Source organism: Urocampus carinirostris, chromosome 1 (genome assembly GCF_059441175.1).
Source record: "Urocampus carinirostris isolate Australia breed hairy pipefish chromosome 1, RoL_Ucar_1.0, whole genome shotgun sequence".
Classification (NCBI taxonomy): domain Eukaryota; kingdom Metazoa; phylum Chordata; class Actinopteri; order Syngnathiformes; family Syngnathidae; genus Urocampus; species Urocampus carinirostris.
In genome coordinates, this window is record NC_142349.1 from 35,277,657 (window position 1) to 35,292,512 (window position 14,856).

Genomic DNA, 14,856 nt, shown 5'->3' on the forward strand with positions numbered 1-14,856 from the left:
TTTAGCTGTAAAACTCGAAACTACTTGCACTTCCCATTATGAGAAGTCTATACAATTCCATCCCCTTAAAGGAGCTGTAAGGAATCTGGAACTTTTTTCCCAGCGGCCGAAACCTTCTGGCTTGTGTTATCATTGCAGCCTCTGTCAGCTTGTTCATGATGCATGTGCAAGTGTGTGCATTTCTTAGATGCACGTAAATACACTCTTTTATTTTTTATTTTTCTTGGGGTCTAGGTTGAAGTTTGGACTCAACTTGAATCTGGCCTTTAATCACTTACTATTTTCACGGAATACTATCAAATAGGAAAAATAACCATGATGTCACTTTCCAGCACCCCCGCCACCCCTCCATTACTCTTACGTAATCTGTTTCACCCCAAACAGCTTTCCTAAAAGTAAGATCAAAGCAGATAAGGTTTGTTTTCCACCGTGCATACGGGCTTTGAACTTAGTTGGGCATTGTTGACACATACTGAATAGAGAAAAAAATAATACTTTCAACTTTTAAAAGACACATAGAACAACGCACTAAACCTTTAATTTAAACAGTGAATTTACTTTTACCAGGATGAGTACAAAATTGGCGCTATGTTTAAAATAAGTCAATTTATTAGGTAAACACCAAGTATTGAACGGCTAAGCTTCTGAATTTAACTTGTTAACAATTATATTTTTGTAGTTTTAAACCTACTGCTTCAACACTTTATTATTCAGATGAGTGCATGACATGCAGTTCTGCAGTGTCTTTTGAAAAATAATTCAACTCTTGCAACCAGTCATTTTAGTTAGCACAGTAAAGCTGTGCGCGTGGCAGCAATTTACAACTAGGTGCAACAAAAACCAACACTCAACCGATGCTCATTCATCCACCAGTGACGAGTATGAATCCATCTTGTGTAACAAGCACGCTCCTCCCACTTCAACACACATGCGAGGCTTCAACACTTGCCCAACAAAACAAGCAACATACAGGCTCCCTCTGAGGGATGTATGTGCTCTACTGCTGTAATGATAATCATTGTGCAATTCCCGAAACGTATTTTAGAGAAAAATGGCAACGTTTTCGGAAGCCAACAAACTAATTATTACATTAAATACATACCACTTAAACTCGAAGACTTGCCAAAATTTGTTTACAAATTAATAAAATAATAGTCATTTTGGTGGGACTCAAAATAGCTCCCAGCAAAATTTCTTTTGACTATTATAATCATTTGAAAAACTCGTGCTTATCTGACTACTGTATTTTCCAGATTATCAGACCCACCTAAAATCACAAAATTGCTCAGAAATTTGAAAGCGCGCATAATAACCCAGTGCGACTTATATACCTCAAAATACTGCGGAAAAGATTGAAAAATGCACACAATATTTTTAGATTAACGTTACTACACGAGGTTTTATTACCATATTTATGTAACGATTGGTCAATCATACAACATTCCTGACAAAAAATCACAAAACATTCTATGCAACGGGATTCAACTCCTGGTCTTGGCGGCGAGAGCTCCAACACTTAACCACAAGACTACCAGCGATACAGATGACAGATGACTAACAGCGCAGGAAATTAATGTTAGAGAATGGAGAAAACAGTAAGTTATCCTGAGAGATATAAATAAACGCCAATTACGAGACATCTTCAGATACTCCAAAAGTTGTTTACCTTGTCTTGCTTTTCTTGCATGTATTTATATCTTACAGGACAAATTTCTGTTTTCTCCATTCTCTAACATTTGTTTCTAGCACTGTAAAATATTATGATAATGAGATAAAATTGAATACATTTTCATACGTGATCCGTATCACTAGTGTTCTAGTGGTTAGGTTTTGGCACTCTTACTGCTGCAACTTCGGTTCAATTCTATTGCATATGATGGTTTGCAATTTGGGTCAGATCAGTCGTTGCACTAATATAGAATAGAATAGAATTTACTTTTATTGTCATTCTTTGTAACCATGCACACAGAACGAAATGTCGATACACGTGACCCGTACAGTTAAACTGTAGCGAGCCGATGCAGCTGCAGCCTAACAGGGCACAGTCATTTTAGTCATTAGGTGACCAAACCCCCCAATTCCAACCCTTAATGCCGAGCGCCAAGCAGGGAGGTAATGAATACCAATGTTGTAAGTCTTAGGTATGACTTTATATATATATATATATATATATATATACATATACCATAAGTGTATAAAATGTGCAACGGTTTTACACGAATAAATACAGTAGCTCGTACCAAAGTTTTAATTCCACGTGCTTTGTAGTCCAGTGTGCCTTTAAATTAAAAAAAAAATATATATATATATATATCGGGTTGCGCCTTATAATCTGGTGTTCTTTATATTGCGGAAACATACAATAGTTGAAAAATCAGGCTTCGTATATAAACCATCCAGAAATGTAAAAGTGAATACAAGAACACAAAATCCAAATTTGACATTGCATTTGTGAGGGGGTGTTTTCCAGAGGGAGGAGCAATATTCTCAGCCAACTATTTCTTTATATGACAGATGCAGGGTTTGTTTAATGTTGTAAAAAAATGGGCATGCCAATATACAGGGATTGTGACATAAGCTACAAATCTCCTTTGCACAAATTATAAATGATACATTTACAAGCAAATATTACTCAGCTAATTTGTACAATCATTTCAAGGTAAATATTAGGCAGAAGGAAAAGATTTGAAGTCCCTATATCTTGTCGCTGTAATGCATGTGTATCCCTGTCCGAGTGCACTACCCAGCGTGACACGTGAAAAATAAATACTAGCAAAGCAAATAAATGAGTATGTTTAATTCAGTAACACTCCATGTCCACATTATATCCTCGCCGTTTTGTAAAACGCTTTTTGCACAACATTCTGCGCAGTCCTTTACTAGTCTATTTGGTGGACCTGCAAAACGAACATACATTTAGATTTTCATAGTACATGCTAGTATGTTATTGTGATACAAGTACTGTATACGATTAAAGTGAAGATGGATACAATGATATTAATTCATAGCCATACCTAAGCTTATCATTAGTTTACAAAATCATCTTGTAGATGACCTGTTCTCCAACTTCAAAAATCTAGAGCAAGGTGGCTATATTTTCCTGATATAGCACCAAAGTATACTCATATAAGAGGGTTTGAGCATGTTATTTATAGTACTAATGACATTCCAGTGGTCATGTGTGGACAAGGATGCCAATGAATGGTTGAATTTAGAAATTGGGTAATAATCATATTTTGTTATGATGAAATAAAGCATTAATCTCATCCAGCCATTCAACAAAACACAGAGACCTCCTTAGAGTTCATTAATACATGTAGTATTTATGTTCTGATGTTGCATAAATCTATCATCAAGAAAGAATCAGATGCTTTTTTATTTCGTTCCTCTGATTTTTTTCTATTAACACTTTCACAACACTTTCTCTGTGCATTTTCTCAACGATTATCATACAGGGACAAATTATTATGTGGAGAAAATAAAATTAGGACGTATTGTGATGCATCAAAAGGGTTAGGAAAACGCACAGATACGGGTATCTATACATTTTCTTGCAATGACAACCTCCCGACCAGATGTAATGTACTATAAAATAAAAAACACAAAATTATCAATATTTTGTCCCAGACCAAATAAAAAAAGATTTATGTACATACATGGTTATCGCGTCATCAGCAAACTCATTGTAACCCAAAATAACCTGGACACTTTATTTACTTTTTGTTTTGTTTTTATAGTCCTGTCAATCTCATGGCCCAACGGATAAACCGATGTACGAGAATGCAGTAAGAGGTCGGTGCAAGCCGACCGATTGGTGCGCGAATCTTAACTGCAAAACGAACAGTTGACTTTGTCACACTTCGTGACCTGCATGGTTATACGACAAGTTAGAAAGGTATGCTTGTTGATAGGACCAGAATGTTGCGGTAAAAAAGGGAAAGTAAAATTAGCTTACAACCTAGTTATTGTTTTGTGTAAGAGTGGTGAATCAAAAGCAGTTTGTTAGCTTTATGGCTGAATTTTGTTTTCAACCAACTTTTATAACAAGGTTCTGGTTGACTCCTCTTGTGAGGAATAGTGGAAACTGCAGCAGAATGATCTGGAAGGGTACCACTTCCCACGCATGTACATAAAGTCAGTGGCAGTCAGGGGAGGAAAAGTTGAGCACCCTTTGATGATGTTGGCTTGGTGTATCCAGAGCCTTAAGTATTACAGGCCTTGGTTATTATCACATTATTTCAACAGTCACATAAAAATATTATTATTGAATACAAACTCTTTACAGAAATATTCATGCTTATGCAATGTACTCAACACTGACGAATGCACCATACTTAATAAATTTACTGCCTTGAATTAAATCCAAATGTTTTGCATTACTCTACCAACCAGGAAAATTGGCAACATAACTCTAAACTGAACAAGCAAGAGCGATCGCAGACGTAAAGGGGTTACCCAAAATTTGATTTTAGGACTGCTACAAGTCTGCAAATCCTGTACAATTGCAAGCATGTTTAAGATTCGAAGGTGCTGTCATAGTGTGCAGCAAATTGACAGTTTGATAAACTTTGAGATAGTGATAGTCACGTCTGGAAGCAAGCATTCGCATTTTATGCGTTTGAAGCAGCAGTGTCCTGTACAGTACCTTAATGAAACCTAAATAATTAATTATGTAAGCATTAATCAGCAAAATCACATCTATTTACAACCAAGCACAAAGCCAAATGAATAAATTAATAAGGGTAAATAGCACTTTATTTGATTAAGCATAGTGTATCTTGAATCTCCCTATTTTTACTCATCTAACCTTATTTAGAACTGTATTGTTAACATGTAATATTTATTTGTTGTTTAATTGTAATGAAATACAGTTAATAAATTATTATGAGGTGAAAAACAAAATTATTTTGGAAATATGTTGAAATACATTAAACACATTTTTAGGACCCAGGGGAGCAGCTTTCAGGTCTGTACTTTCACTCAACTGTGTACAAATGTTAACCTTTGCGCAACTGGTATGTAGTGGTCATACTTGGACATCATGTGGTAAGATGGGAACAAAAATAAACTTTGTTGTTCAAAAATATAGCTTGTTTTGTAATGAGCGCTTTTAATTACTATCCTAATTGAAAACGCAATGTGGTTTATACGACAGACCACTATAAGATAGGAGCATTGTAAAAACGGATGAATGTTGGCTTAATTTACAGATGTTGAAAATCTTAGAATGAAAAAAGAAAAGCAATTGTGTTTTCTATGTCTGGAAAAACAGTTTAACCTGGAGACTTGAAGTAAACATGATTGCAAGTTTTGCTTTGCGACTCTTGTCACCTGGGATAGCAAAACAATGAGCATTCGCCAAACCTCTGTTGGCTACAATTAGTTATCCCCTCATTCATATTCATTAATAATTCAATGTATTGAAATTAATATTAAGCTTGACAGTTCTATGTAAAAAAAATACACACGATTTTCAGGCATCTTATTGGTTAGACATTATAACTTGTTTCCACACAAAGATATTTAGATAGATAGATAGATAGATAGATACTTTGTTCATCCCCGAAGGGAAATTCACATTTCCAGCAGCATCCCTGAGCTGAGAACAATCGAGAACAAAACAATCGAAAATAACACGGGAGCTGCTGGAGTGGCTGCCATCCGTGACGGCGCCGGAAGAAAAGATTCAATTTGAATCATGTACAAACAAACAAATAATTGAATCATGTACAAACAAACAAACAAACAAAATATTCATGTTTCAATAAGTGGAGTGTTAATAAAATGGGGGGAAAATAATTTCTGATACTGATATAACCAGGTAAAACTAATTTTAAGTTACCTGTCCAAATGAATGTAGCAGCACAAGGCTTCGGATAAACATTTATAAACGAGAATCACATCTATTAAGGAGTAATACTCAGTTTATTAGAAACCCATTTAAGAACATATTCGTTTTTCTCTGTGTGTTTACATTGGCTTACAAAACCTGGCTGCAGTATCAACTTCATGTAAAAGTAGTGGTCAGTTAACACAAAATCACATTGGCATAATCATGAGTTAATCATGATTTCATTGCAAATTTAGTTCAATGACTGTCATGTCATACTTATATTTAAAAAAAAAACTTTATGCATCCTAAAGGATTAGCATTTTGCCTTTAGACAAAAACCTAATGAGGACAAATGCTTTGGAAAATGAATTAGTTGCATGGATTTTATTTTTTTCTGGAGCAAAATACAATAAAAACTGTAAAAACTGAAAAAGCCTGTGAGGGGCAAAATCTGCAGGAGAGAAACTTTTTTTTGGGAAAAAATATTAAAATACAAATCAATACTTCTACACTAAAACCAAAAAAGAAATCCCTTTTACAGACTCAAGTATTTTTTTAATAAATAAGAGTACTCTATAAAAAGGTTTATTTTCATTTTAATAGTTTATACAAATAACTACTGTACCGTCAAACTAACAGACTCAGAGAGTTTCACCACCCTAAACCAACGCGCAAAAAAAAAAAAATATTGCAGTTTTTGGAAGTTTTTGTTGCTGCTACATGTTACGGTTTCTGCTAAAATGTAAATGCACCACTTTTCATTGCAATACTGCTATAATGCTCTATTCTGTCACTGCACTATTATTATAACTTTGTATTTCGTATTGTTCTCTTAAACTCTTGTGAATTTCCCTGCGGGGATGAATCAAGTATCTATCTATCTATCTAAACATATTTTCTTGGTCGACAATGCTTGCTCAATACAGTAATGCCGTTAATGGCCAGTTGTGATGCACTTATACTAGACAGTATTCAAGCACCATATAGTAAATATTTTTGCTTTTATTTTAATCACATAACTCTTTTATGTTATTCATCTCTTTAAAGTCTTTAAAATGTGTTTACCCAGGAGTGCCACGTCTAATCTGGTTGCCTACAATGTTCACTACATTGTTATAAACAAAGTCAATTTGAATTTAAAAACAATAATCTGAATCGTCAAAAAAGTGAACGAATTTGAGAGATTAATATTTATCAATCTAAGATGGAGTCAATTATTAAAAGCTTTTTCACAGAAGCAGAATTCTTTATGAAGTAGTTTACAATACATATTTACAATAGTTCATACTTAATTGTGGTTAGCAAAAGCTACGGTTGTTTATTTTTTGAATGTTAATTTTGTGTTAAAGCCAATTTAAAATATTTCTTGAGTTAGAATAATTTTAAAATCGAACGATTAAACATTGAGATTTGACGTTTTTGGGCACATGGGTCAGCCTTACTCCCTATTCATAAATATTTCATTGGGGTCACTTTGCCTGACAATGTACACAATAGGATCAAAAGAGACATGCAATTCGACTGTTTTTCTCAAGGAAACAATTTAGAAAGATATCATGTGAAGCTGCTTGACAAGGCTTTCTTGCCAAGACAATAATTGACGGACATGGTAATTGGAAGGTAGTCACCTATCAAAATACAATAAGCTTGTTGATAAATACAGATACAATAAAACAATATTGGCAAAGTACGGAGAGTAAGAAAATGGCGTCTAAATTATATAACAAAAGGCAAATCAACATTATTATGATTATTATTATTATTATATTAATATAATGGTAATAATAATTATCATAACTGTCATTAATTGTAATTATGGTCATTATTGGTGACTGAATGATATTAGATCATTACTAGCATTATAGGGTTAATAGAAGGGTAAAACTAATTAATCTGAGGCGTGTTCAGGAGAGTGATCAGACATGTAGTCTCTTGATAATCGCTTGCCGCGCACTGCTGAACGTTTTGTAATCGCTCACTGTGATTGCCTTACTGATCCAAAATGGCCGACGACAGTACAATGGATTTCGTTCTACAGCTTGCTTTGAGCGAGTTGGCTGATATGAGCGACAGTTCGCATATTGACACAGTTAAGGTTATCCTAAATGCAGTGGAAGGGTCATACCTGTCTTGCATTGTTCACAAACATTACCAGGCAATGTAAGACAATATATTACATCGCCAACAGCACTCGTCAGGGTGAGATCCTCCATCTTCTGCACTGTCGACGCCATGTTGGAAATCAAAGTAAGCGGTCTTTCTCCCGTGATTACTCGGGCACGCGAGCGCTCAATAATCACTGGCCGTTCAGAAGCTAGCGATAGCTCGCGATAGCAATCACTCACTCTCCTGAACACGCCTCTGGTAGGATAAAAACCGTGATGGAAGTGGTGATACTGATGTGACTGTATCCACAGAGCCAATGTGTTATTTGTTTGTAAATACACAAAAGATCTAACTGTGGGACACAATTATTACTCAGGTCAAAGGGGTAGGATTTAATAAGCATTTGCTTCTTCCGAATCCCTTTTCGAACATGTACGATAACGTTGTTTATGTTTTTTGTGTGTTTTTTTTTTTACGATTTGTAGTTTTGTTTTGTCATGTTTGAAATAAAAGTTTCATACATTCATTCATATAAATATTGGAAATCACCTACTGTTTTTGTTTTATTGTTTTATGTTTTTGTTTATTGTTAAAGGGGAACATATCTGAATTACAATTTCGCCGCAACTACTTCAAACCGTAAAGGCCCCATGTATAATATTTGACCAGTATATGTTGTCTGGTGAAAGCGAGGGCCAGTGCAACAGCGTGGCGGAAAGACATGGCGGTGACCTAAGTGTAAATACAAATTTATATTATGTAATTATTAACTAACTCGGGAAAGGGAAGGGTTTAATTATTCGATGTTCATGACATTTCCAAGCAAAAAGTATCAATGTCGGACCGGTATTAATCGATACTACTACGTATTTACTTGGATCGGATAGATACCAAAATCCCCTGTATTGCCCACCCCTAATGTGTTCCAGCCTGAACAGTTCTGCTTAAAGTAAGAAAAAGAAGATGTGGAAAATAAAACATAAGGGCTCTCTGAAATCAGTTGGGCATTGTTAACACATACTTAAAAGAAAAAATGCTTTACTTTCATCTTTTGCACAACACCACAAACGACGCACCTGACATGAAATGTTTGTTTTTAGTCTCCAAAGTGACCGTTTGGATGTCAAGCAGACGTTTTGTCTGAATGGCAGCCATGTAAAAAAACAATGAGACATGAGGCTTTGATATCAGGGGGTAACACACCTCCGACATGTCACGGAGAGGATCTCCCGTTGCTCACTATTGTGTGTTTTATGCCTTAGAACGATTTTTAATTTGCCATTTTGTCAATAAAGAGGCACCTAAGAACCAGTGCGCGGTTGTGTTCTTAATCCTTAGGCTGTGTAACAACGCTATAAGTACAGCTCATCGGTCCATTATGCTTTGTATTAGATATTAAACAGGAAAAATAAACGGAGCTTTCAGAGACAATAGTCCCACTACCACAGCCGCAGACCCTCACCAGTGTACAGCAGCCCGCTCCCCCCGCCCCTAACAAGAAAGCTAACAAGGCTAGCTTCACAACTTTAACCCCGTCGGGTGACATTTAGCTTTCCACACGCCCGCCATACTTAAACGGTTCTTCTGCACGGCAATTCGGGGTAGGGGAAGGTGCTAGCGAATAAAAAAATGACGCTACGTGGCGCATGTACGTTAGAAGTGTCGCTAGCAAGTAGGTTACGTCAATTTAGCTTGGCGCACACGCTGGGCTAATGGGGACTAGCACGATTCCGCCTCGCAATCCGCGGTATAAACAACAAAACGACGCAAACGCCTTACCTTTTACGTTGACCGCCCTGGACTCATCCGTGGGGGGAGTTCGACATGAAACAGTTACTCTTGTGATCATAACCCCCCGACCCTCCCCAGCCCAACCCGCCCCCGCTGCCGAAAGAGGGAAAAGCTCGGACCTTAACCGTAGCCTACGGCAGTGTGACGTTCATCGTCGCCTTTTGAAAACATCGCAGCCAGTTCGTTCTTCCTCCTCCTCTCCTCGCCGAGAAAAGACCAGCATAAACAAGACAGTGGGCTGTCTGATTGGTTGGTGGAGCACACGTGACCTAGCGAGTGTCCTACAATTGGCCCGTGGTAACCCGTGATGGAACCACGGTTTCATACCCGAGCTTGAGACGTTCTCCAGCAGGGTTCCGAGTAAGCACATTACTGTCTTTTGTGATATTGATGGCTGTTCAGCTCTTCAACAGTATTTTCAAAAACAATTTAAATCTCTTTACCTGGCGCAAAACGTTTGACCGGTAAGACCAATCGCCATGCTGTTGCGTACGAGTGATGTGTCGTTCGCGAACGAAGGGGCTGGAAATGTTTCCCCTAGCTGGAGCATGCGTACATCAATCGTTCAAATATCAATAAAATTACTTTGTATCTCATTTTTGGGAAATGTAGATTAGTAATGATCAGACCATACCTATCTTGTGTAGAAATCACCTTTGAGCAAGTAGAAAATATTGACTTTGGCTATATGACACTCTGAGACAGCTTCTTCTGCAGGCCCATCACTACGCTAAGCGCACAAAACTGTAAAAAACATATCTTGCGACAATTTTTTTTTCTCTGATTTTGTTGTTGCTAAATGAAACCGTGAAAAAAGCATATTACACAGCATAGGACCTAGTAGTTAGGGGATGCAACAAACCATATGTATTTATAAGTGTATACATAGATTGTGAATTATATTCCATCCATCATCTTCACCACTCATCCACATCAGGTTCAGGGGTTACCAAAGCCCATCCAAGCCATCTTCAGACAGTGGGCAGGGAACATCCTGTCCTGGTTGTCAGCCAGTCGCAGGGCACATAAAAACAGACAACACACACACACACACACACACTCACTAAATAATCTGCCATGCATATGTTTGAAATGTGGGAGGAAACCAGGGTTCCCAGAGGAAACCTGCGCAGGGATGGGCAGAACATGCAGACTCCAAACAGGAGGGTTCGTAACTGGATTTGAACCCAAAACCTCAGACCTGTGCTACGACCGTGCAAACCACTCATATGAATTATTATGGGTATTGCACACATTTCATTGCAACATTGTTACAATGCACGATTCTTTGGTAATGCACTATTATAACTTATACCAGTTTTCTGAGCACTATAATGTAATTATTTTTATGCCTATTCATCCTGACAGTCTTTTAATTTTTTTCTTTTCAAAGTATTCTATTGCAGTGTTTTTCAAAGTTTTTTGAGCCAGGGCATGTTTTTTACATTGGAAGAATTTTGCGGTACACCACTATCCAAAAATGTTATAAAATGACACTGAACAGTATGTTTAATTACAATATAATTTATAATACCCCCAGTTTTTACAGCACAGAGACCTGAAAATGACATATATTTGCAGAAAATGATTCATAAAAGTTTTATGAAATTTTAAAAAGTGACATTGGACAATTTCTCAGGGCACACCTGACATCTCTTATGGCACACCAGTATGTCGCGGCACAGTGGTTGAAAATCACTTTTCTATTCTATTCTATTCTATTCTGTACATTTGATCCGTTGGGAAGTTGACTGTACATTTAAATTTGCTCAAAAGTGATTTATACACAAGGTACAAAAGCTTTTTGCTTTACTGTTATTGTTACTGGCTATTACATTGCCAAAATTGAGATACAAAGTCGTTTTAGTGACGTTTGCACGCTAGGGTTGGTAGCGGCGGGAGTTACGCACGGTTGTGGTGCATTTTTCGGCAAAACACCGGCTACCACCAATCGAGAGCCGGCTCCCTTGGAGACGCCTGTTTTCTCTTGTGATTAGTTTAAAATGCTTTTTTTTTAACCTGCGAGCAAAGCAATGCTGGTTATAATGTTTCGCTTGAGTTCCAAGTACAGTAAAGTATGTAGGCATGCATATATATATATATATATATATATATATATATATATATATATATATATATATATATATATATATATATATATATATATGTATATATATATATATCATATTGTATAATATATAATAATTTCTTTTTTCCTGCTTTTTCTTTTTCATTTTTTTAAAGTTTTCTTCTAAGGAAGTCGAAGGGGTAGGGTTAAATAAGCATATGCTTCTTTCTATTTATTTTCAAACATGGTAACTTAACATGTTTTTTGTTTTTTGACTTGTGTGGTTTTATTTTGTTTTTTAATGTTTGAAATGAAGTGTCATTTACTCATCATTCATTTGTTTCTGTTGTCCTTTCTTTTTGCTTATTTTTTTCTTGCTGCATCCTTTTTTATTCTCTTTCCCCCTTTTTCTTTTGTTTGTTAATTCTTCTGTTTCTGTTCTAAGGTCTCTTTTTCTTTTTTTGCTTTATCCCCCTTTACTTAATTTCGTGTATAATGTTGAATAATAATTGGTTATATATGGGTTAAAGCAATAAAAGAAATTAGAAAAGCCGTTTGGGAGCTGAAAGAGCATAGCTCTTTCCAGTAAGCCGAGCCGAAAGAGACAGTTCTCATCACTATTGCGCACTGCTGGCTTAAAGGGCGTGTTGGGGGAGGGGTGAGGAAGGAGCTCATTGACGTCATTGGTGTTACAATCGAGAACCTTCTGGAAAAGTGTTTTTTAGACAAACCTCCTAAGCTCCCTTGCACGTTCCTGTACTAAACGCAATACGCTTCCGTCAAACGTCTGTCGACCCCACGAGTTGGTGTGGAATCTGTTGCGCAGTGACATTTGCATTATGCGCATGCGCGTAACCCCCTCTCATGACATGTTGCAGAGAAGGCTTTGGAAATGGCAGAGGAGCAGGAGGGTGGGGGGAGGGCTTTCCTCTCCAGCGAGACGAGAGCGCCACCCGCGCCAATGATGAAAGTGACAGCGCGCGTGACAAAAGGCGTCATTACACAAAGGCACCGCTTCATTCATGGTTTTTCCTCTTTTGTTTATATATTGGATAAGCCTATAAGTGACACTGGATATGTTTACTTGAAGGGAACGTTGGAAAGAAGGAGAATGAAGAAATTAATTTGGAACATTTCTGAGGTGGAAAAGATAACAATCGAGGAGAAAATAAGCTTTGAATTGTGAGATCAGTAAACAATGTAAGCAAAATGTTTTGATTTTTTTTCTGGAGACCCACACCATATATTCGAGGAGACTTGCTCCCTCATATCTTTCAGATTTAATTTCCCCCTATGTTCCTGTCCGGACCCTTTGCTCTGAAAATGTTTGTCTACTAATGATTCCGAGAGCCAAGAAGAGATCTGCTGGTTCAAGAGTATTCTTTCCCTTGCCCTTATGTAGGTTTTAGATCAGATGGTGTAATAATAGTCAGTAGTTTGCAATGGTCTGTGCAGCCCTTTGAGACTCATTGTGGCTAAAGGCTATATAAATAAACATGACTTGACAGGATAAAATTCAACAAAAAACATTGAACCCGCTCTCCAGAAAAAGGCTAACTCTTTAGCACATTTGGTTTCACTTTCTGATGTTTGATAAAATATATGAAACAATGCCATAGCCTGTGTCGCATATCAACAAACTTAACAATTCAGATTCAGAGATTCAGATTCAGATCTACTTTATTGTCATTCTAGTACACGTGTATACAGAACGAAATGTCGATACATCTGACCCGCAGTTTCCTTGAATGTACAGATATAAATAAAATGTTGTATTGAGTTGTAGTATTGAGTGCTAATAATATACTAAATAATTATGGCTATGTATAGTATTTTACAGTAGCCCAAATAGTGCAAGAGGAGTAGCCAACCAGATGTGCAAGATGGGCAATCAGGTAAACAAGTCAGGTAAACAGAACAATAACACTGTAACAATAACACTGTAAGTACGATAGTGCAGAGAAACAGATGTGCAAGGAGTGGCTAGCTATACAGAACTGCCAGTAGTGCAAAAAGTCAAACAGAACCCACAGATGTACAGATTAGCAGCAGTTTAGATTTACTATGTGTTTGAGTGACCATTTAACAGTCTAATGGCCAGGGGGACAAGACTATTGTGGAACCTGGTGGTCCTGCACCGCACACTGCAGTACCTCTTCCCAGAGGCTAGCAGAGTGAACAGTCCACGATGGGGGTGAGAGGGGTCCTTGATAATGTTCTTAGCCTGGGATAGGCAGCGCTTCTGGCCAATGTCCTGAATGGAGGGAAGAGAAGTCCCGATGATTTTCTCAGCTGTCCTCGTCACTCTCCTCACACTACCCCAGTCGGTAGCGCTGCAGCCTCCACACCACACAGAGATACAGCTGGTCAGGATACTCTCTATGGTGCCCCTGTAGAATGTGATGAGGGAGGGTGGGGGCAGGCGGGCTCTCCTCATCCTCCGCAGGAAGTACAGGCGCTGCTGTGCCCTCTTAACCAGTGATGCAGTGTTCACGGACCAGGTGAGTTTGTTTGTGATGTACACCACTGTGAAGCACTAAATATTACACACTGTCACTTTAAGATTATTAAGGCTCAGGTGTGGGCAGTTCTTTTGTAAAAATGTCAAAAACCTCTGCAAATGAGAAGCATATAGATGTATTTAACGGAGTGCCCAGGAGTGCAGCCTAACAAAGTGCTCTGGGTGCTTTGGCTGGCATTTAAAGGTGTGTACAGTTTGTTCAATTGGTTTTCATTATAAAGTGTTTCGACAGTGAAAATCAATTGTTTAATGAGCTTCCATACACAGAATTCCTTAGCCAAAACAGGTCTGTTGGTGTAACACCGCAAGTTATAATTGTAGTCAAAACTTTGTCCTATATAATCTGGGCTTACTGTATTGCCCTGGTTTCACCTAAAATATGTAAAGATGCAGATATCCACAGCTTTAACAGCATCTCAGAACAAGAGGTACTCCTGAAAAGAGCCATATCTGGCTTGCGAGCCATACATTACCAACGCTTGATGTAGAGGGTAGAACCAATACATCAATAGTAAAAGAATAAAGAAAAAAAGGCAA

General features: G+C 37.4%; 1 protein-coding gene across 3 annotated transcripts in view; it reads right to left on the reverse strand.

The window, feature by feature from the left end:
* ankrd12 (ankyrin repeat domain 12) overlaps window positions 1-9,974 on the reverse strand; it is a 34,347-nt gene extending 24,373 nt beyond the window's left edge. For 2 of the 3 annotated variants that reach the window (XM_088336707.1, XM_088336689.1), the window contains exon 1: window positions 9,719-9,792. The gene's annotated coding sequence lies outside the window, so the exon portion shown is untranslated. Of the gene's footprint in view, window positions 1-9,718; window positions 9,793-9,849 lie in introns of those variants that run through there. The other variant, XM_088336698.1, reaches the window with a different exon arrangement.
* Window positions 9,975-14,856: the final 4,882 nt, after the last annotated feature.